This window comes from Chionomys nivalis, chromosome X, assembly GCF_950005125.1.
Source record: "Chionomys nivalis chromosome X, mChiNiv1.1, whole genome shotgun sequence".
Taxonomy (NCBI): Eukaryota; Metazoa; Chordata; class Mammalia; order Rodentia; family Cricetidae; genus Chionomys; species Chionomys nivalis.
The window spans coordinates 54,898,182-54,922,838 of NC_080112.1; the positions used below are offsets into that span (position 1 = coordinate 54,898,182).

Consider the following 24,657-nt stretch of genomic DNA (forward strand, 5'->3'; position numbering starts at 1 on the left):
AGCAGATTTTCTTTGAGTGTTTAAACAATGTTTTAAAAAAAATAACAATAAAAATGTTTCTGTTGGTTGGTGGTGGTGCACACCTTTAATCCCAGCACTCAGGAAGCAGAGGCAGGCAGCTGTCTGTTAGTTCAAGGCCAGCCTGGTCTACAAAGTGAGTTCCAGGACAACAGGACTGTTGTACTGAGAAACCCTGTCTTGAAACTACCCCCCCCCAAATGTTTCTGGTAGAGTACCAAGAGAACACAAAACAGAGTACCCATTTTTCAATATTACTGCTTTTATGTACATATTGTTGACTGTACACTGTACACAACCCAGAAAGAGTTACAACTCCACACTTCAATAGCATGCTATCAGTCCTAAAAACTGATTTTAAAAGAAATATAGTCTACCTTCACACTCCCTTATTTATATGTATGCTTATGGTTAAAAGTTAGGATTTGCATATTAGTGAGAACATGCTATTTTTGTCTTGCTGAGTCTGAGTCACCTCATTTAATAGTATCCTTTCCAGAACCATGCTTTTTCTTGAAAGTTTCATGATTTTATTTTTATTTCTGGTTTAATAAAAATCCATTGTGTATATATGACATCAAGAGAAGAAGTAGAGGATGGGCGGTGGAGGCGCACGCCTTTAATCCCAGCACTTGGGAGGCAGGGGCAGGCGGATCTCTGTGAGTTCGAGACCAGCCTGGTCTACAAGAACTAGTTCCAGGACAGGCTCCAAAACCACAGAGAAACCCTGTCTTGAAAAACCAAAAAAAAAAAAAAAAAAAAAAAGGCAGTGAGAAGGAGGTGGGGATGAAAAGTCACATGTCACATAAAAGTAGGGTAGAGCTCCTGATGATGGTATGGTGGTGTGGGAAGTCTTTATGTATATGTGCTGTTTTCATTGGTCAATGAATAAACTACTTTGGCCTATGATAGGGCAGAATAGAGCTAGGTGGGTAAACTAAACTGAATGCTGGGAGAGGGAGTAGGCAGAGTCAGGGAGAAGCCATGGAGTCTCTGCTGGGGACAGATGTGCTGGAACCTTGCCAGTAAGCCGCAACTATGTGGCGATATACAGATTAATAGAAATGGGTTAGTTTAGGATATAAGAGTAAGCCAGAAATAGGCTTAAGCTATTAGTCAAACAATAGTCCAAATAATATAGTTTCTATGTGATCATTTCAATTCTGGGTGGCTGGGTAACAAATGAACAGCCTCTGCCTGCAGTATGGTACAAGTGAGGGTGGTGCATGTTGTCTAGAATAAGGTTTAATGACAATACCAATAAGAAAGTAAAGAAGTGCTCTCTTCAGCAGCACGTATATTAAAACTGGAACGATACAGAGAAGATTAGCATGGCCCCTGCGCAAGGATGACATGCAAATTTATGAAGTGTTCCATAAAAAAAAAAGAAAGTAAGTAAGTAAAGAAACTATAGAGGATGAAATATTCAGTACTATACATATACTTGTTTGGTAGATGTGGAGAAATTTTATAAGTTATAAGCAAATAAAAGGCAAATAAGCTATCTGACACAAGAAATTTAGTCCATCCTGGGCTGGGGAAATTCTCAGTTCAGTAAAGCACTTGCTGTGGGAGTGTGAAGACCTGAGTTCAAATCCATAGAACTCATTTAAAAGGTAGGTATGGCACCCAGTGCTTCTACGACCACATGAGAAATGGAGACAGGAGACAGGAGACTGCCTGGAGACTCATGGATCAGCTAGCCTGAGGCTTGCAGTGCTGAGCAAGAGACCCTGTCTCAACGTGGAAGGAAACCTGGGCTTGGTCTCTGATTTTCATATGTAAGCTATGATACATATATGTTGTTCTTTCTGCCTCTCTCTCACACACACATGCATGAATGTACAGTCACACATGAGAGAGAGAGAGAGGCTTATATTAAGTCCAAGCAATCTGGAGGCAAATGTAGGAGGATCTCAGTGAGTTCCAGGACAGCCAGTGAAACATTGTCTCAAAAAAAGAGGTTTAGCACATTCTGTGTAATTTTTTTATTTTGCTATAATCATTTGTACAAGGTCTTAACAGTATTCTTTTTTTTTAAATATTTATTTATTTATTTATTATGTATACAATATTCTGTCTGTGTGTATGCCTGCAGGCCAGAAGAGGGCACCAGACCCCACTACAGATGGTTGTGAGCCACCATGTGGTTGCTGGGAATTGAACTCAGGACCTTTGGAAGAGCAGGCAATGCTCTTAACCTCTGAGCCATCTCTCCAGCCCCTTAACAGTATTCTTGAGTATTACCATCGGTATCTGCTTCCCAGATCATTTCTTCAGTCCTTTCATCTGTTAATTTCTCTCCAAGGTTTGTCATCAGGTGCTGTCATCATGTGCCTTTGACATCCTTATCAATACACAGAATGCTTTATAGTCTCTTTTTACTCTCTGTGCCTTAATTTTTCTTGCCACCATTGTCAAATTTTAGGAAAGTCTATTGTGCCATTTCTATCAGCATCTACTTTGTTAATCAGGTCTTGTAACTCTGTTTCTGTGTGATTCTGCCCAAGGGACATCATCACACTATTTCCTTTGTTCTCCTGTTTCCTTCACCATCTTTGCCAAATAACTAAAAGACATCTCTAAATTTTACAGTCTACTTTTTAGTTGGTCCACCATGTTGCAAAGTCCGCTTTCAGTGACATGCCCAGACCTGCTATCTCCATTCAGATTGGTGCTACTCTTTTCACTTATGCTAATACTCTCCTCACTAATGCTAATACTCTTCTCACTAATGCTTATATTTGTTTCTTTTTAAAGCAGAGTCTTACTATACATTCCAGACTGACCTTGAACTCAAGATCTTCCTGCTTCAGTATCTTGAGTGCTGGGATTATAGGCATGTACCAGCAACATCCAGATAACTTGTGTGTGTGTGTGTGTGTGTGTGTGTGTGTGTGAGAGAGAGAGAGAGAGAGAGGAGAGAGAGAGAGAGAAAGTAATCAATTGTATGCCATTAATATTATCATGTAATGACTCTATCATTGAAAATCTTTAATTAATAAATGAACATTTTAAAATATTAGTTTCAGTTTTTTTCAGTATTATGGGTTGAACCCATGACATTGCACAAGGTAGGCAAATTTTCTAGCACTGAACTATATTTTCAGCTATATTTAATCTTTTAAAAACTACTATACTACAACTGACTAAGGTGCAGAAAATATGAGACTGAAGAATTCTGGGAGTAGATGGACAATACAAAATAAATCAATGGTTATTTTGTTAAAAAATTTGTATCTTATTGCTTTCTTTGAACATTCTTATCTCTTATTCTTTTGCTAGTATATTTTCATTTGTTTTTTTTGTGTGGTTATTTTTTGACATATGTTTATTTGTATATCTGTTTATAAAGAGATAGAGAAAGAAAGTTCATTGAATCAGATGGGTAGTGAGGGGGGAAGTATCTAGGGAGCATTGGAGCAGGGAAAAAGCATGATTAAAATATATCGTATAATATAGTGCCTGAATAAAAATGTAAAAAAAATATCAGTATGAACTGCTTAAAGCAAAAACTCTCTGTATTTTCTATAGTGTTTCCGTGGGTAAAGGATTCGTAAAACCAAAGATCCATTTGAAATCCTTGTTTCCGCTGGGAGTGATGGATCATACCTATAATTACAGCATGTAGGCAGCTGGAGTAGGAAGATTGTTATGACTTAGACACTAGTCTCGGCTCAAAAGGGAGAACTTGCCACACAAACAAATAAACCTGAGAGGGAGAAAAGGAAAGAGCACTGTTTCTGAAATGCTGGGATGCTGAGTAGCTCAACCCTAGAGTCATCTGCAAAGATGTTTAAAAATCTCAATGATGTGGACTCAGCAAGGAAAAACAAACTGCAACCCACCTGGTAGAAAGACAGAAACAACTCCAGTACATTGTCCTCTGATTTCAACATGTGTACCATGGCACCTGCATACCCAGACAGTAACATATGTAAGATAGATAGATGATTGTTAGTTAACTAGATGATAGATAGATAGATAGATAGATAGATAGATAGATAGATAGATAGGTAGATAGATAGATAGATAGATAGATAGATAGATAGATAGATAGATAGATATGAAGGTAATAACAAAACATGCTAATATGCCTAGCAGTCCATGTTGTTATATGCCTTTAGTTGTTTAACTCAGGTAACTAAGGAGGATTGTGACTTTTCAGGACAATCTGGGTTATGCAGTGAAAAACTGTCTAAAGACAAAGAAAAACTAAGAAGCTAATTAGCCAACTGATGCCTAGCCTCATTCTGCATGAGTTAAATAATAATCTTTCAGTTTGGAGACTAAGCCCTAATATATGCAGTGTGTATGTTTAAAGATGATCCAGGTGGGCCCTTGAGATAGCTCAATAGGGAAGAGTGCCTGGTGTGCATGCCTGATGACCAGAATTTGTTTCCTAGAAACCATGGTCTAAGGAAAGAACCATTTCTAAAAGTTGTTATTTGACCTCCACATGGGTATGATGGCACAGGCTTGCCTACACTCACACACATACAAATCATGCACACAATAATAATTTTTGAGACAGTGCCTCATTGGGTAGCTTTGGTGTTTTTGGAAGTCACTATGTAGAACAGGCTGACTTGAAACTCACAGAGATTCACCTGCCTCTGCTTCCTGAATTCTGGGATTAAAGATGTGCACCACTATGGCCAACAAAATGATAATTTTTAAAATTTTTTATTTAAAAGTTTTTTTTTTTTTAATTTTACATACCAACCACAGTTGCCCTCCCTCCCCTTCTCCCATTCCTCTCACAATCTCCCATCCAAACCCCCATCCAGTCTTCAGAGAGGGTAAGGCCTCCAATGGGGAGTCTATAAAGTCTGGCTTAATCAAGTTGAGGCAGGACCAAGACCCTCCCCCCGTATTAAAGCTGAGCAAGGTATCCCTACATAGGGCATGGGCTCCAAAAAGTCGTTTCAAGCACTAGGCATAAATCCTGGTCCCACTGCCAGTGGCCCCACAAACTGCCCAATCTACACAACACTCAACCACACTCAGAGGGCCTAGTTCAGTCCTATGCAGGTTCCCCAGCTGCCAGTCAGTGAGCTTCCCTTAGCTTGTGTCAGCTGTTTCTGTAGGTGTCCCCATTATGGTCTATGACCCCTTTGCTCATAGTATCACTCTTCCCTCTCTTTGAGTGGACTCTGGGAGCTTAGCCCAGTGCTTAGCTGTGGATCTCTGAATCTGTTTCCCTCAGTTAACTGGATGAAGGTTTGGTTCTATGTCGGAGCCCATGTGGGTCCAACATAGATTCCCTAACCCGGCTGAAACGGAGTCGCGAGGAATAAAACCGACACAGCTTACAAGGTCATCTTGGAAAAGGCCAGAATGAATCTTTATTCTTGGGACATCTTATATCTACATTTAGTGGGGGAAAACACATTAGGCTGTCTTTTAGGCAACCAGGTGTCTGGGCTTAGGTCACGTCCGCATCTAGCAGTCAGGTAGGCCATGAATTAGCATCTCTATAAGACATCCTCTTAGTTACAAAAGGAAGGAAGCACCGAACCTCTGAAACTCTTGAGTCATCAGCTTTAGCCAACATCTCTCCTCAGGTAATCCACATTCTAACAAAAGAAACTAGGAGCAGCACATCCTGACTTTTGTTAAGGAGGCGACAGCTTGTCTGCAGAGCTATGTGCCTAGCTCAGACTAGACTAATGGCTACTGTGCCAAACCGAAATATGGGCCCACAATCCACTCTCTCTTATCAATTTTAATAACTCCTGTGCATCTGCAACAGGACAGACACGCCGCGTCTGGTTTGGGCAAAGTCCTCTTTATTTACCCAAATTTTCCCGTCATTGGAACAGGCATCAATTATGTAAGCTCCTGTCTTAGGCATCTGGGGAGAAGAAGCTTCAAACCCGTCATTGACTGCCGACCTCTGTAAAAAGAAGAGATTAGTGGAGAGAAATATACTTTTTAGGCCCTGTATATCAGCCATATCTCTTGTCAGGATGTATTATAATGTTTTATGAATAATTATGTTCCCAATAACTATATTCTCCTATCTTAAAAGAGAGTAGAATCATCTGAGTTGAAGATGTTTTTTTTGCTGGTACAGAACATCATTTAGAGTTTACTTTTTCAGCATACGTATCAACTCTTAACATTTATCGTCACAACCTCTCTTTTAGCCAACTATTAATCGCAGCAATTTACAATCATGATCTTTTTACATTATCGGTTAATATTGATCTTTAAATTTTTAATACCGTAATTTTATATTTGGCCGGTCAAAACCAGCTCTCCCAAATTTTATAATTTTATATTTAGCCGGTCAATACCAGCTCTCCAAATTATTTATAATTTCATATTTAGCCGGTCAATACCAGCCCTCCAATTTTTTATAATTTTATTTTTAGCCGGTCAGTACCAGCTCTCTGATTTTTTAGAATTTTACCTTTAGCCGGTCAGTACCAGCTCTCCAATTATTTATAATTTTACTTTTAGCTGGTCAGTACCAGCTCTTTAATTATTTATAATTTTGTAATTTTTTTTACCGTAAATTTATATTTTTTTCGGTCATTACCGATGTATTTTGTCTTGTATGAAATAGGAATTTGTTGAGTCCTGTTTTTTTTAGCTGTGGTCTGACATTGTTTTGTAAACTCAGTTTTTTACAATAGGTAGTCTCCTCCTGACAGGCAAGCCTTGGCTATCTGTTTTTAATCTGTTGGTGGTAGAGCTTTTATAGCTATATTTTTTACCAGTGTTTGGGTAAAGGGTGCCATGGCACCGTATTGAGCACAAGCAGTTTTTAATTTTTTGAGTAACTTAAATGATATAGGAGTATGTACTCTAAGCAGATTTTTTTTGTGTATTTTTCTGTTTAATAACTGGAAACAATTGAAATCCTTGTACCTCTTCTCCTCTGTTAACGGCTTTTCTGATACAAGCTTGTAGAGGAGATTTACTGTTATCATTATGTCTCTGTTTTACCTTTGGTGTACTTTGAGCCGAGGGTGGATCTAAGCCCGTCATTGTTGTAGGAAGGCTATTGTTTTTTTGAAAAGAATCCTGTATCTATATAGCTCCTAATTTGCGCGATAGCGAGGTTACCATCCTTTTTAGGCCTTTTATTTTTTTTTGAACTCTGTTTTTGTGTCCCTGTCTCTCAGCGCTGTCGTTTGTTAGTGAGAGAGATGAGAACTTTTTTTTAAGGCCTGAATCATTAGTCTCTGGCCTGTTGTTACCGCTCTGTTTTGAAAAAGTATTTAGCAACTCCTCAGGTGGAGCGGATGGAACTACCTCCTGTTGATCAGGATTTGAGTCCAACCTCTCCTGTATTAGCATCCAAAAATAAGGTGCATCCTCAGGGATGTTTTTTGGTCCATAATTACAATAATGTTGTTGGATTTTTATTTTTATATCTTTTTATACAGCTATGTCTACAGTTTTACGCTGTGAAAACCGAGGGCATATCTCGTCTATGAATTTTAAAAATTTTTGTATCTGACGCTGTTGTATTCTCTCTCCTCTGTCTTTTAAAATATTTTTAATTGACTGTATGGCCATTTGATTGTTTTTTTCTTGTCCCATATTTTTATATTTACCAGCTTTACTCCCGATATTACAATCCCGTTTTGTCTAAGCGTACTTTACTCACGCATTTACCGATTTTTTTTCTCGCGGGTTTCTTACGTCTGGTCACCTCTTTGTTGTTTTTTGGGGAGCGCCGATCAGCCTCGCGTTCTCCTCAGTCGTTAGTCCGCTTTCCCTCTGGGATCCAGTGATCAGCATTTACCGTCTCTCTCGTGTTGTCCCTTTTTTGGGGTCATGGAGTTTGGCGGTCAGCACCACGTTTTTTTTTGTACTTTTTGCTCCGGGGTTTGTCTCGGGTTTAGTAGTCAGCACCACGTTGTCTTTAATCTTGGGGTTTAGTTGTCAGCCCCACGTTGGGCGCCATTATGTCGGAGCCCATGTGGGTCCAACATAGATTCCCTAACCCGGCTGAAACGGAGTCGCGAGGAATAAAACCGACACAGCTTACAAGGTCATCTTGGAAAAGGCCAGAATGAATCTTTATTCTCGGGACATCTTATATCTACATTTAGTGGGGGAAAACACATTAGGCTGTCTTCTAGGCAACCAGGTGTCTGGGCTTAGGTCACGTCCGCATCTAGCAGTCAGGTAGGCCATGAATTAGCATCTCTATAAGACATCCTCTTAGTTACAAAAGGAAGGAAGCACCGAACCTCTGAAACTCTTGAGTCATCAGCTTTAGCCAACATCTCTCCTCAGGTAATCCACATTCTAACAAAAGAAACTAGGAGCAGCACATCCTGACTTTTGTTAAGGAGGCGACAGCTTGTCTGCAGAGCTATGTGCCTAGCTCAGACTAGGCTAATGGCTACTGTGCCAAACCGAAATATGGGCCCACAGTTCTATGATGACAATTAGGGTGATCATCAATCTAATTACTGGGGAAGGCCAGTTTAGGCATCTTCTCCACTGTTGTTAGGAGTCTTAGCTGGGGTCATCCTTATGGATTCCTTGGAGCTTCCTAGAATCAGATTTCTCCCTAACCCCATATGGCTTTCTCTATCTGGATCTCTCTCTCTCTCTCTCTCTCTCTCTCACCCAACGAGTTCATTGTGTGGTGGCAGAATATTAATATCCCTGGGGGTGGGAGCTTTGCTGGAGTGTGGATGATGTTTCAGCTGTCACATCATTCAAAAAAACCAATACTGACTCTTCTTATCCTGTTAGCAATCAAATCCTGATACCTCCTTAGTTATGGAGCAAGTGGCTCTTCATGCCCACCTCTCATAGGAGGGGGATTTTATTTATTTATTTTCATTTTTTTAAGATTTATTTATTTATTAAGCATACAATGTACTGCAGGCAAGGAAGGCACCAGGTCTCATTACAGATGGTTGTGAGCCACCATGTGGTTGCTGGGAATTGAATTCAGGACCTCTGGAAGAGCAGCCAGTGCTCTTAGCCTCTGAGCCATCTCTCCAGCCATGAGAGGGATTTAAAAAAAAAAACTATTTGTTTTTGTCTTTCATCAAAGGAAAACTTTGAGCTCCTCTTCTTGTCTTATTCCCCCTGCATTTTCATAGGGAATAATCACATTTCTCTGTAAAGCATGTCTGGAAGTCCTGTCTGTGAGAAAGCCTGCAAATCTTTGTGTTCCTTTTCAATTCTGCATAATGTCTGTGCTACAGATAAGTAATAGTTCATTTGTCCCCCAGTGATGGGCTCTTACTCAGACCACTTCTTGATTTCCTGTGTGAGTCTGAGCTGCAGACCCCACAGTGACACGGAGTTGAAGTCCATGTGTTTTGGTGTCTACAGCACAGATCCAGTCTGGAAAAGGGAGATAAGGGAGATACAAATTGTTCTGGGTGCTCAACAGGCCTCGTCGTTAGCTGAGGTCAATGAGAGCTCAGAGGTGGAGAAGCTGAAAGTGTAGGGCAGGGTAGGATTCTGTCTGCTCCCAAGCCCCCCTTAGTACAGGTGCAGTTTCAGGATCCAGAGCTGGTAGAGGTTGTCAGCCCCATGCTAATGTCAGTTCCCTTGGGCAAGGATGTTGCCCTTGTGTCTGCAGGGTCTAGTCCCCAGATAGCAGCATCTTGGGTGTCTCTAGACAGATTTCAGTCCTAGTACCACCAGCATCCAGCTGTGGGAAGAGATGTTGGGAGGTAGGAGGTGGAAACACAGCTGGGCCCAAAGAAGGAGAGCAGGAGAAGTCTCCAGAAGGCTCGCCTCGCTCACTGGTTGGAGTCTCCAGGTCAGGGGAGGATACATTCCCATCCAGGACACCACTATTCCTCCACTGGGTGGCTTGACTAGAACTGGAACACTCCAATGCCCTGGGGAAGCTTTCCTAGGGCTCCTAAGAGGCCTTGCTGGTCTGAACAACTGTGACTTAACTCAAGCAGTCCCAGTCCTAGGAGAGGGACCTGTGGCCACATTGTGGTACCACTGGAGCGTCCCTGGTTTCTCTTTGATATCCACATTCTTGGGTTCTGAAATCACACGTAGACTCGTGGATCCAGAATCTGGACCAGTTAGCCACTTCTGTGATCAGGATATTCATTCTTTTCAAAGGCCTAAATACGAACCTGGTATTGGTGTTTGTCAAACTTGGTCCTTATCTCGTCTCCAGGAGTTGTGACAGAAGCCATAACTGCAGTTGATCAAGGGCATCACTAGAATCAAATTGATTCTTGGTCTGCCAGTTTTTGAAGTAATATTTTCCTGCAGAAATGGCTTTAAAACTCGAAGGGCCCAGCTGTGGTCATGCTCAGTATAACTTCAGCATTAGGAAGCCAAGGCAGGAAGATCATGAATTAGGGCAAACCTAGGCAGCATTTGAAGCCAGCCTGAGCTACAGAGAACTTATCTCAAAATAATCAAAGAAATAGACTGTATGTGGTAGAGCATGCCCTCAATTCTACTACTTGGGTGGCTGAGCAGAACTGTTTTGGTTTCCAGGCCAGCCTTGGCTAGAGAGCAAGACCTTATCCAAAATCAGAAATAAAATAACTGACCCTTCCCTGACGAACAAAACTCACAAAGGAACAATGGCAAGGTGCTCTTCTTCTGAGGAGAAATTCTTGTCTTCTCTCAGGCGACTCACGTTTCTTCATACAGTTCTGAGAGAAGTTTATAAATTTGACTTGGATGAGCAGATTCTGCAACTGACTCCTTGGCTCAAGTGTTCAGAGAGCACATGTCAGAGGACCAGAAAGAATCAGTTTTTATTCTTTTTTCTTATTTATTTCTTTATTAAAGATTTTTGCCTCCTCCCCGCCACTGCCTCCCATTTCCCTCTCCCTCCCCTAATTAAGTCCCCCTCCCTCGTCAGCCCTAAGAGCAATCAGGGTTCCCTGCCCTGTGGGAAGTCCAAGGACCACCCACCTCCATCCAGGTCTAGTAAGGTGAGCATCCAAACTGCCTAGGCTACCACAAAGCCAGTACATGCAGTAGGATCAAAAACCCATTGCCATTGTTCTTGAGTTCTCAGTAGTCCTCATTGTCCGCTATAGAACCAGTTTTTCTTGATTTGTTCATCCTTTTTTTTTTTAAAAAAAAATTTTCTGCCTCCTCCCCGCCTCCCATTTCCATCCCCCTCCTCCTGCCCCTCTCCCCACTCCTCTTCTCCTCCCTCTCTAGTCCGAAGAGCAGTCAGGGTTCCCTGCCCTGTGGAAAGTCCAAGGTCCTCCCCCCTCCATCCAGGTCTAGGAAGGTGAACATCCAAACTGTCTAGGCTCCCACAAAGCCAGAACATGAAGTAGGATCAAAACCCCGTGCCATTGTCCTTGGCCTCTCATCAGCTCTCATTGTCCGCCATGTTCAGAGAGTCTAGTTTTATCCCATGCTTTTTCAGTCACAGTCCAGCTGGCCTTGGTGAGCTCCCAATAGATCAGTCCCACTGTCTCAGTGGGTGGGTGCACCCCTCGTAGTCCTGACTTCCTTGCTCAAGTTCTCCCTCCTTCTGCTCCTCATTGGGAACTTGGGAGCTCATTCCGGTGCTCCAGTGTGGGTCTCTGTCTCTTCATCGTTAGATGAAGGTTCTATGGTGATATGCAAGATATTCATCAGTATGGCTATAGGATAGGGTCATTTCAGGTTCCCTATCCTCAGCTGCCCAAGGCACTAACTGGGGACATTGCCCTGGGCACCTGGTAGCCACTCCAGGCTCAAGTCTCTTGCCAACACTTAGGTGGCTCCCTTAACTAAAATATGTGCTTCCCTGCTCCCCTATCCAACCTTCCTTTATCCCCAATCATCCCTTTTCCCCAAGTTCCCCCATCCTCTCCTTCACACTTTTCTCTCCCTATCTCCCCTTACCCCCATCCCACCCCACCCCAAAGATTCCAATTTTTTGCCCGGCAATCTTGTCTATTTCCCATAGCCAGGAGGATAACTATATGTTTTTCTTTGGGTTCACCCTCTTATTTGGCTTCTTTAGGATCACAAATTATAGACTCAGTGGCCCCTATCCATGGCTAGAAACCAATTATGAGTGAGTACATCCCATGATCTTCTTTTGGGTCTGGGTCACCTCACTCAGGATAGTATTTTCTATTTCCATCCATTTACATGCAAAATTCGAGAAGTCATTGTTTTTTACCGCAGAGTAGTACTCTAATATGTATATATTCCACACTTTCGTCATCCATTCTTCTATTGAAGGACATCTAAGTTGCTTCCAGGTTCTGGCTATTACAAATAATTATGCTATGAACATAGTTGAACAAATGCTTTTGTCATATGTTAGGGCATCTCTTGGGTATATTCCCAAGAGTGGTATTGCTGGGTCCAGGGGTAGGTTGATCCCAATTTTTCTGAGAAACCGCCACACTGATTTCCAAAGTGGTTGCACAAGTTTGCAGTCCCACCAGCAATGGATGAGGGTACCCCTTTCTCCACAACCTCTCCAGCAAAGGCTATCCTTGGTGTTTTTGATTTTAGCCATTCTGACAGGTGTAAGATGATATCTCAAAGTTGTTTTGATTTGCATTTCTCTGATCGCAAGGAGGTTGAGCATGGCCTTAAGTATCTTTTGGCCATTTGAACTTCTTCTGTTGAGAATTCTCTGTTCAGTTCAGTGCCCCATTTTTTTAATTGGGTTAATTATCATTTTAACGTCTAGTTTCTTGAGTTCTTTATATATTTTGGAGATCAGACCTTTGTCTGTTGCGGGGTTGGTGAAGATCTTCTCCCAGTCAGTAGGGTGCCTTTTTGTCTTAGTGACAGTGTCCTTTGCTTTACAGAAGCTTCTCAGTTTCAGGAGGTTCCATTTATTCAATGTTGCCCTTAATGTCTGTGCTGCTGGGGTTATACATAGGAAGCAATCTCCTGTGCCCATATGTTGTAGGGTACTTCCCATTTTCTCTTCTATCAGGTTCAGTGTGTTCAAATTGATATTGAGGTCTTTGATCCCTTTGGACTTGAGTTTTGTGCATGGTGATAGATATGGGTCTATTTTCATTCTTCTACAGGTTGACATCCAGTTGTGCCAGCACCATTTGTTGAAGATGCTTTCTTTCTTTCATTGTATACTTTTAGCTCCTTTATCAAAAATCAGGTGTTCATAGGTTTGTGGGTTAAAATCCAGGTCTTCTATATGATTCCATTGGTCGGCTTCTCTGTTTTTATGCCTGTACCACGCTGTTTTCATTACTGTAGCTCTGTAATAGAGTTTGAAGTCAGGGATGGTAATGCCTCCAGACGTTCCTTTATTGTATAAGATTGTTTGGGCTATACTGGGTTTTTTGTTTTTCCATATAAAGTTGATTATTGTCCTCTCAAGATCTGTGAAGAATTTTGATGGGACCTTGATGGGGATTGCGTTGAATCTATAAATTGCCTTTGGTAGAATTGCCATTTTTACTATGTTGATCCTCCCATTCCAAGAGCAAGAGAGATTGCTCCATTTTCTGGTATCCTCTTCAATTTATTTTTTCAATGCCTTAAAGTTCTTGTCAAATAGATCTTTCACTTCCTTGGTTAGAGTTACCCCAAGATATTTTATGCTGTTTGTGGCTATCATGAAAGGTGATGATTCTTTTACTTCCCTCTCTGCTCCCATATCCTTTGTGTATAAGAGGGCGACTGATTTTTTTGGAGTTGATCTTGTATCCTGCAACATTACTAAAGGTGTTTATCAGCTGTAGGAGTTCTTTGGCGGAGTTTTTGGGGTCGCTTATGTACACTATCATATCATCTGCCAATAACGCAAGTTTAACTTCTTCCTTTTCAATTCGAATCCCCTTTATCCCCTTATGTAGTCTTATTGCTATTGCTAAAACTTCAAGCACTATATTGAAGAGGTATGGAGAGAGTGGACAGCCTTGGCGTATTCCTGATTTTAGTGGGATGGCTTTAAGTTCTCTCCGTTTAATTTGATGTTAGCTGTCAGCTTGCTGTAAATAGCTTTAATAATATTTAGGTATGACCCTTGTCTCCCTAGTCGTTCCAAGACTTTTGTCATAAAGGGATGTTGAATTTTGTCAAATGCTTTTTCAGCATTTAATGAAACGATCATATGGTTTTTTTCTTTCAGTTTATTTATATGATGGATTACATTGATAGATTTGCGTATGTTGAACCAGCCCTACATCTCTGGGATGAAGCCTACTTGATCATAATGGATAATTTTTCTAATGTGTTCTTGGATTCGGTTTGCCAGTATTTTGTTGAGGATTTTTGCGTCGATGTTCATGAGTGAGATTGGCCTGTAATTCTCTTTCTTGGTTGAGTCTTTGTATGTTTTTTTTTTCCCAAAGGCACTATTTCTATTTATTTATTTATTTATTTATTTATTTATTTATTTATTTAAGATTTCTGCCTTCTCCCTGCCACCACCTCCCATTTCCCTCCCCATCCCCCATCAAGTTCCCCTCCCTCATCATCCCTAAGAGTAATCCGGGTTCCCTGCCCTGTGCTTTGTATGGTTTTGGTATCAGAGTTACTGTAGCTTCATAAAAGGAATATGGCAATGACTCTTCTGTTTCTATATTGTGAAATACATTAAGGAGTATAGGTATTAGGTCTTCTTGGAAGGTCTGGTAGAATTCTGCATTGAAACCATCTTGTCCTGGACTTTTTTTGGAAGGGAGGTTTTTGATAACAGCTTCTAATTCTGCGCGACTAGCAGGTCTATTTAGGTTGTTTACCTGGTCCTGGTTTAACTTTGGTATATGGTGTTTATCTAAAAAAGTGTCCATTTCTTTTACATTTTCCAGTTTTGTGGCATACAGGCTTTTGTAGTAAGATCTAATGATTCCCTGGATTTCCTCTGTGTCTGTGGTTATGTCCCACTTTTGATTTCTGATCTTATTAATTTGCAAATTCTCTCTCTGCCGTTTGATTAGTTTGGATAGGGGTTTATCAATCTTGTTGATTTTCTCCAGGAACCAGCTTTTTGTTTCATTGATTCTTTCAATTGTTTTATGTTTCTATTTTGTTGATTTCAGTCCTCAGTTTATTTCCAGTCTTCTACTCCTCCTAGGTGAATCTGCTTCTTTTTTTTCTAGAGCTTTCAGGTGGGCTGTTAAGTCTCCAATGTGTGCTTTCTCCATTTTCTTTAAGTGGGCACTTAGTGCTATGAACTTTCCTCTTAGCACTGCTTTCATAGTGTCCCATAGGTTTGAGTATGTTGTTTCTTTATTTTCATTGAATTCAAGGAAGACTTTAATTTCTTTCTTTATTTCTACCTTAATCCAGGTATTGTTCAGTAGCTGACTGTTCAGTTTCCATGAGTTTGTAGGCTTTCTGGGGGTAGCTTTGTTGTTGAATTCTAGTTTTAATCCATGGTGATCTGATAAGATACAGGTGGTTACTAATATTTTTTTGTAACTGTGGATGTTTGCTTTGTTACCGAGTATGTGGTCAATTTTCAAGAAGGTTTCATGAGCTGCAGAGAAGAACGTATATTCTTTCCTATTTGGGTGGAATATTCTATAGATGTTTGTTAAGTCCATTTGATTCATTACCTCCATTAATTCTCTTATTTCTCTGTTAGGTTTCTGTCTAATTGACCTGTTCATTGGTGAGAGAGGAGTGTTGAAGTTTCCTACTATCAATTTGTGCAGTTTGATGGCTGCCTTGAGTTTTAGCAATGTTTCTTTTACGTACGTGGGTGCTTTTATATATGGGGCATAGATATTCTGGATTGAGACTTCATCCTGATGAACTGTTCCTGTTATGATTGATTTAAGTTTGAAGTCAACTTCGTTAGAAATTATTATGGCCACACCTGCTTGTTTCTTAGGTCCATTTGCTTGATAAGCCTTATCCCAGTCCTTTACTCTGAGTAGGTGACTGTCTTTGTGGTTGAAGTGTGTTTCTTGTAAACAAAAGAATGTTGGATCCTGTTTTTGCATCCAATCTCTTAGCCTGTGCCTTTTTATAGGTGAGTTGAGTCCATTGACATTAAGTGATATTAATGACCAGAGGTTGTTAACTCTGGTCACTTTTTTAGTAGTAGAGTTTGTGTGTTTCCCTTCTTTGAGTTGCGCTGGTGAAGGGTCTCTAGATGTCTGAGTTATTGTGGTCATTATTGGACTCCTTGGTTAGTGATTTTCCTTCTATTACTTTCTGTAAGGCTGAATTTGTGGCTACGTATTGTTTAAATTTGTTTTTATCCTGGAAAATTTTGTTTTCTCCATTTATAGTGAACGAAAGATTGGCTGGGTATAATAGTCTGGGCTTGCATCCATGGTCTCTTAGTTTCTGCAGTACATCTATCCAGGACCTTCTGGCTTTCATGGTTTCCATAGAGAAGTCAGGTGTAAGTCTGATAGGTTTACCTTTATAAGTAACTGGGCCTTTTTCCTTTGCAGCTCTTAATATTCTTTCTTTATTCTGTATGCTTTTTGTTTGATTATTATATGGCGAGGGGATGTTTTTTTTTTTTGATCCAGCCTATTTGGTGTTCTGTATGCTTCTTGAACCTTCATAGGTATATCTTTCTTTAGGTTCGGAAAGTTTTCTTCTATAATTTTATTAAATATATTTTCTGGACCGTTGATCTGTGCTTCTTCTGCTTCTTCTACTCCCATTATTCTTAGGTTTGGTCTTTTTATTGTGTCCCATATTTCCTAATGTTTTGTGATGAGAGTTTGTTGGCCTTGCTGTTTTCTTTGATCAGCATGTTTATTTTCTCTATGGTATCTTCAGAATCTGAGATTCTTTCTTCTATCTCTTGTATTCTGTTGGTTATGCTTTTTTCTGTAGTCTCTATTCATTTACCTAGATTTTCCATGTCCAGCCGGCCTTCTGTTTGTGTTTTCTTCTTTGCCTCCATTTCAGTTTTCAAGTCTTGAACTGTTTCCATTATCTGTTTGAATGTTTTTCCTTGGTTTCCTAGGGTATCATTCACTGATTTACTCAATTCTTCAAACTTTCTGTTATACTTCTCATCCATTTCTATAAGGGCATTTTTTACATGCTGTTTAAAGGCGTCAATCACTTTCATAAAGTCAGTTTTTTCTACTTCTTCATGATTTTTTTTCTTTTTTTTTTATTCTTTTTTACTTAAAATTTCCAACTGCTCCCCGTTTCCCATTTCCCTCCCCATCCTCCCACATATTGCCCCCTCCCCCCGCTCCCCTCCCCCTATCCCCACTCCACTTCTCCTCCCCCTAGTCTACTCCCCCTCCCTCTCGATACTGAAGAGCAGTCCAAATTCCCTGCTCTACATGAAGACCAAGGTCCTCCCACTTCTATCTAGGTCCAGGAAGGTGAGCATCCAAACAGGCTACGCTCCCACAAAGCCAGTTCATGTATTAGGATCGAAACCTAGTGCCATTGTCCTTGGCTTCTCATCAGCCTTCATTGTCCGCCTTGTTCAGAGAGTCCAGTTTCAACCCATGCTTATTCAGTCCCAGTCCAGCTGGCCTTGGAGAGCTCCCAATAGATCAGTTCCACTGTCACAGTGGGTGGGTGCACCCCTCGTGGTCCTGATTTCCTTGCTCATGTTCTCCCTCCTTCTGCTCCTCATTTGGACCTTAAGAGCTCAGACGGTTGATCCAAATTGGGTCTCTGTCTCTCTCTCGATCCATCGCCAGATGAAAGTTCCTGTGCCATTCTCCTTGGCCTCTCGTCAGCTCTCATTGTCCACCACATTAAGAGAGTCTGGTTTTATCCCATGTTTTTTTCATTAGCAGTCCAGCTGGCCTTGGTGAGCTCCCAATAGATCGGCCCCCCTGTCTCAGTGGTTGGGTGCACCCCTCATGGTCCTGACTTCCTTGTTCATGTTCTCTCTCCTTCTGCTCCTCATTATAACCTTGGGAGCTCAGTCCGGTGCTCCAGTGTGGGTCTCTGTCTCTATCTCCATCCATCGCTAGATGAAGGTTCTATGGCGATATGCAAGATATTCATCAGTATGATTATAGGATAGGTTCATTTCAGGTTCCCTATCCTCAGGTGCCCCAATGAACTAACTGGGGACATTGCCCTGGGCTTCTGGTAGCCATTCCAGGTTCAAGTCTCTTGCCAACCCTTAGGTGGCTCCCTTAACTAAGGTATGAGTTTCCCTGCTCCCCCATCCAACCTTCCTTTACCCCCAATCACCCCGATTCCCCCAGTTCCCCTCATCCTCTCCTTCACACTTTTCTCTCCCCATCTCCCCTCATCCCTATCCCACCCCACCCCCCAAGATTCCCATTTTTTGCCCATCAATCTTGTCTATTTCCCATAGCTGGGAGGATATCTATATCTTTTTCCTTGGGTTTACCCTCTTGTTTAGCTTCTTTAGGATCACAAATTATAGACTCAGTGGCCTCTATCCATGGCTAGAAACCAATTATGAGTGAGTACATCCCATGATCTTCTTTTTGGGTCTGGGTTACCTCACTCAGGATCGTATTTTCTATTTCCATCCATTTGCATGCAAAATTCGAGAAGTCATTGTTTTTTACCGCAGAGTAGTACTCTAATGTATATATATTCCACACTTTCTTCATCCATTCTTCTATTGAAGGGCATCTAGGTTGCTTCCAGGTTCTGGCTATTACAAATAATGCTGCTATGAACATAGTTGGACAAATGCTTTTGTCATATGCTAGGGCATCTCTTGGGTATATTCCCAAGAGTGCTATTGCTGGGTCCAGGGGTAGGTTGATCCCAATTTTTCTGAGAAACCGCCACACTGATTTCCAAAGTGGTTGCACAAGTTTGCAGTCCCACCAGCAATGGATGAGGGTACCCCTTTCTCCACAACCTCTCCAGCAAAGGCTATCCTTGGTGTTTTTGATTTTAGCCATTCTGACAGGTATAAAATGATATCTCAAAGTTGTTTTGATTTGCATTTCTCTGATCGCTAAGGAGGTTGAGCATGACCTTAAGTATCTTTTGTCCATTTTAACTTCTTCTGATGAGAATTCTCTGTTCAGTTCAGTGCCCCATTTTTTAATTGGGTTAATTATCCTTTTAAAGTCTAGTTTCTTGAGTTCTTTATATATTTTGGAGATCAGACCTTTGTCTGTAGCGGGGTTGGTGAAGATCTTCTCCCAGTCAGTAGGCTGCCTTTTTGTCTTAATGACAGTGTCCTTTGCTTTACAGAAGCTTCTCAGTTTCAGGAGGTCCCATTTATTCAATGTTGCCCTTAATGTCTGTGCTGCTGGGGTTATACATAGGAAGCAATCTCCTGTGCCCATATGTTGTAGGGTACTTCCCATTTTCTCTTCTATCAGGTTCAGTGTGTTCAGATTGATATTGAGGTCTTTGATCCATTTGGACTTGAGTTTTGTGCATGGTGATAGATATGGGTCTATTTTCATTCTTCTACAGGTTGACATCCAATTGTGCCAGCACCGTTTGTTGAAGATGCTTTCTTTCTTCCATTGTATACTTTTAGCTCCTTTATCGAAAATTAGTTGTTCATAGGTTTGTGGGTTAAAATCCGGGTCTTCTATACGATTCCATTGGTCGACTGCTCTGTTTTTATGCCAGTACCACGCTGTTTTCATTACTGTAGCTCTGTAATAGAGTTTGAAGTCAGGGATGGTAATGCCTCCAGAAGTTCCTTTATTATATAAGATTGTTTTGGCTATCCTGGGTTTTTTGTTTCTCCATATAAAGTTGATTATTGTCCTTTCAAGATCTGTGAAGAATTTTGATGGGATTTTAATGGGGATTGCATTGAATCTATAGATTGCCCTTGGTAGAATTGCCATTTTTACTATGTTGATCCTCCCAATCCAGGAGCAAGGGAGATCCTTCCATTTTCTGGTATCCTCTTCAATTTTTTTCTTCAATGCCTTAAAGTTCTTGTCAAATAGATCTTTCACTTCCTTGGTTAGAGTTACCCCAAGATAGTTTATGCTTTCTGTGGCTATTGTGAAAGGTGATGATTCTCTTATTTCCCTCTCTGCTTCCATATCCTTTGTGTATAAGAGGGCGACTGATTTTTTGGAGTTGATCTTGTATCCTGCCACATTACTAAAGGCGTTTATCAGCTGTAGGAGTTCTTTGGTGGAGTTTTTGGGGTCGCTCATGTACACTATCATATCATCTGCAAATAATGCAAGTTTAACTTCTTCCTTTCCAATTTGAATCCCCTTTATCCCCTTATGTTGTCTTGTTGCTATTGCTAAAACTTCGAGAACTATATTGAAGAGGTATGGAGAGAGTGGACAGCCTTGGCGTGTTCCTGATTTTAGTGGGATGGCTTTAAGTTTCTCTCCGTTTAATTTGATGTTAGATGTCGGCTTGCTGTAAATAGCTTTAATTATATTTAGGTATGGCCCTTGTATCCCTAATCTCTCCAAGACTTTTATCATAAAGGGATGTTGAATTTTGTCAAATGCTTTTTCAGCGTCTAATGAAACGATCATATGTTTTTTTTCTTTCAGTTTATTTATATGATGGATTACATTGATAGACTTGCGTATGTTAAACCAGCCCTGCATCTCTGGGATGAAGCCTACTTGATCATAATGGATAATTTTTCTAATGTGTTCTTGGATTCGGTTTGCCAGAATTTTGTTGAGGATTTTTGCATCGATGTTCATGAGTGAGATTGGCCTGTAATTTTCTTTCTTGGTTGGGTCTTTGTGTGGTTTTGGTATCAGAGTTACTGTAGCTTCATAAAAGGAATTTGGCAATGACTCTTCTGTTTCTATATTGTGAAATACCTTAAGGAGTATAGGTATTAGGTCTTCTTGGAAGTTCTGGTAGAATTCCGCGTTGAAACCATCTGGTCCTGGACTTTTTTTGGAAGGGAGGTTTTTGATAACTGCTTCTAATTCTTCACGACTAACAGGTCTATTTAGGTTGTTCACCTGGTCCTGGTTTAACTTTGGTATATGGTATTTATCTAAAAAAGTGTCCATTTCTTTTACATTTTCCAGTTTTGTGGCATACAGGCTTTTGTAGTAAGATCTAATGATTCTCTGAATTTCCTCTGTGTCTGTGGTTATGTCTCCCTTTTCATTTCTGATCTTATTAATTTGCAAATTCTCTCTCTGCTGTTTGATTAGTTTGGATAGGGGTTTATCAATCTTGTTGATTTTCTCCAGGAACCAGCTTTTTGATTTATTGATTCTTTCAATTGTTTTCTGTGTCTCTATTTTGTTGATTTCAGCCCTCAGTTTGATTATTTCCAGTCTTCTACCCCTTCTAGGTGAGTCTGCTTCTTTTTTTTCTAGAGCTTTCAGATGGGCTGTTAAGTCTCCAATGTGTGCTTTCTCTGTTTTCTTTAAGTGGGCAGTTAGTGCTATGAACTTTCCTCTCAGGACTGCTTTCATAGTGTCCCATAGGTTTGAGTATGTTGTTTCTTTATTTTCATTGTCTTCAAGGAAGACTTTAATTTCTTTCTTTATTTCTTCCTTAATCCAGGTATGGTTCAGTAGTTGACTATTCAGTTTCCATGAGTTTGTAGGCTTTCTGGGGGTAGCATTGTTGCTGAATTCTAGCTTTAATCCATGGTGATCTGATAAGATACAGGTGGTTATTAATATTTTTTTGTAACTGTGGATGTTTGCTTTGTTACCGAGTATGTGGTCGATTTTTGAGAAGGTTCCATGAGCTGCAGAGAAGAAGGTATATTCTTTCCTATTTGGGTGGAATATTCTATAGATGTCTGTTAAGTCCATTTGATTCATTACCTCCATTAATTCTCTTATTTCTCTGTTAGGTTTCTGTCTGATTGACCTGTCCATTGGTGAGAGAGGAGTATTAAAGTCTCCTACTATTAATGTGTGCGGTTTGATGTCTGCCTTGAGTTTTAACAATGTTTCTTTTACGTACGTGGGTGCTTTTATATTAGGGGCATAGATATTCAGGATTGAGATTTCATCCTGATGAATTGTTCCTGTTATGAGTTGAAAATGTCCCTCTCCATCTCTTCTGATTGATTTAAGTTTGAAGTCAACTTTGTTAGAAATTAGTATGGCCACACCTGCTTGTTTCCTAGGTCCATTTACTTGATAAGCCTTATCCCAGCCCTTTACTCTGAGTAGGTGCCTGTCTTTGTGGTTGAGGTGTGTTTCTTGTAAACAGAAGAATGTTGGATCCTGTTTTCGTATCCAATCTCTTAGTCTGTGCCTTTTTATAGGTGAGTTGAGTCCATTGACATTAAGTGATATTAATGACCAGTGGTTGTTAACTCCGGTCATTTTTTTTTAGTAGTAGATTTTGTGTGTTTCCCTTCTTTGAGATGTGCTGGTAAAGGGTTTCTAGATGTCTGAGTTACTGTGGTCATTGTTGGACTCCTTGATTAGTGATTTTCCTTCTATTACTTTCTGTAAGGCTGGATTTGTGGCTACGTATTGTTTAAATTTGTTTTTATCCTGGAAAATTTTGTTTTCTCCATTTATAGTGAACGAAAGCTTGGCTGGGTATAGTAGTCTGGGCTTGCATCCATGGTCTCTTAGTTTCTGCAGTACATCTATCCAGGACCTTCTGGCTTTCATGGTTTCCATAGAGAAGTCAGGTGTAAGTCTGATAGGTTTACCTTTATAAGTAACTTGGCCTTTTTCCTTTGCTGCTCTTAGTATTCTTTCTTTATTCTGTATGCTTTGTGTTTTGATTATTATATGGCGAGAGGATGTTTTTTTTTGATCCAGCCTATTCGGTGTTCTGTATGCTTCTTGAACCTTCATAGGTATATCTTTCTTTAGGTTCGGAAAGTTTTCTTCTATAATTTTATTAAATATATTTTCTGGACCGTTGAGCTGCGCTTCTTCTCCTTCTTCTATTCCTATTATTCTTAGGTTTGGTCTTTTTATTGTGTCCCATATTTCCTGACTGTTTTGTGATGAGAATTTGTTGGCCTTGCTGTTTTCTTTGATCATCGTGTTTATTTTCTCTATGGTATCTTCAGAATCTGAGATTCTTTCTTCTATCTCTTGTATTCTGTTGGTTATGCTTGTTTCTGTAGTCTCTATTCGTTTACCTAGATTTTCCCTGTCCAGCTGGCCTTCTGTTTGTGTTTTCTTCTTTGCCTCCATTTCAGTTTTTAAGTCTTGAACTGTTTCCATTATTTGTTTGATTGTTTTTCCTTGGTTTCCTAGGGTATCATTCACTGATTTACTCAATTCTTCAAACTTTCTGTTATACTTCTCATCCATTTCTATAAGGGCATTTTTTACATGCTGTTTAAGGGCGTCAATCACTTTCATAAAGTCAATTTTATCTACTTCTTCATGATTAAGGTGTTCATGTCCTCCTGTTGTGAGGTCGCTGGGTTCTGGTGGTTTCATATAGTTTTTCAGATTGTTGGGTGAATTCTTGCATTGGCGCCTGCCCATCTCTTTCTCCGAATGCTCCCCTATGGATCTTCTTTTACCGGATCAGGTCTCCTTGCCTACTGATGTACTTTCCCAGTGATGGCACCCTGCAGTGATAGCTCTCCTGGTGCTCCAGTGATGTCTCTCCTGGTACCAATATCAGATCTCCGTGCCCAAAGACGGCAATCCTGGTACCCAGATTAGCTCTACCACTGATGGCTCTCCTGGTGCCAAGATCAGATCTCCGTGCAGGTTGGGTAGTTCGTAAACAAAGGCCTTACCTTGTTTGGTGCAGGCAGGCCAGTGACCCAAAGGAAGTCTTGCCTGCCTACTTGCCCTGAGGATTTGCCCCCAGCGCCAGACAGACTGAGCTGGATGGTGTTATGTGCCCAAAGAGGAAAGGGGGCAGAAGGAAGAAGGGTTCTGGAAGCAAGCTGGGTTGGACAAGAAGAGAGAGGCAGTATGCAGGGTGTAGAGCCCCTGCAGGGAGGCAAGGGAGTATAGGGTGGGGGATGAGGAACTTCAGAGTTCCCTGTCCAGGGCTGCTTCCGCCGCCGCCGGTCAGGTCACAAACTCACCCTGCTGCTGTCTCTCCTGGTGCCTAGATCAGATCTCCCTGCAGGTTGGGTAGTTTGTAAACAAAGGCCTTACCTTGCTTGATGCAGGCAGGCTGGAGAGACAAAGGAAGTCTCGTCTGCCTACTTGCCCTGAGGATTTGCCCCCAGCGCCAGACAGACTGAGCTGGATGGTGTTATGTGCCCAATGAGGAAAGGGGGCAGAAGGAAGAAGGGTTCTGGATGCAAGCTGGGTGGGACAAGAAGAGAGAGGCAGTATGCAGGGTGTAGAGCCCCTGCAGGGAGCCCAGGGAGTATAGGGTGGGGGATGAGGAACTTCAGAGTTCCCTGTCCATGGCTGCTTCTGCAGCCGCAAGTCAGGTCACAAACTCACCCCGCTGCTGTCTCTCCTGGTACCTAGATCAGATCTCCCTGCAGGTTGGGTAGTTTGTAAACAAAGGCCTTACCTTGCTTGATGCTGGCAGGCTGGAGAGACAAAGGAAGTCTCACCTGCCTACTTGCCCTGAAGATTTGCCCCCAGCGCCAGACAGACTGAGCTGGATGGTGTTATGTGCCCAAAGAGGAAAGGGGGCAGAAGGAAGAAGGGTTCTGGATGCAAGCTGGGTGGGACAAGAAGAGAGAGGCAGTATGCAGGGTGTAGAGCCCCTGCAGGGAGCCCAGGGAGTATAGGGTGGAGGATGAGGAACTTCAGAGTTCCCTGTCCAGGGCTGCTTCCGCCGCCGCCAGTCAGGTCACAAACTCACCCCGCTGCTGTCTCTCCTGGTACCTAGATCAGATCTCCGTGCAGGTTGGGTAGTTTGTAAACAAAGGCCTTATCTTGCTTGATGCAGGCAGGCCCGCTGCTGTCTCTCCTG

The 24,657-nt window shown here is 41.2% G+C and overlaps 1 non-coding gene across 1 annotated transcript; it reads left to right on the forward strand.

The window, feature by feature from the left end:
• Positions 1-1,294: 1,294 nt before the first annotated feature.
• On the forward strand, positions 1,295-1,401 carry LOC130868778 (U6 spliceosomal RNA). The gene has a single exon (XR_009056580.1). It is a non-coding gene; the product is annotated as a U6 spliceosomal RNA (small nuclear RNA).
• The last annotated feature ends 23,256 nt before the right edge of the window (positions 1,402-24,657 follow it).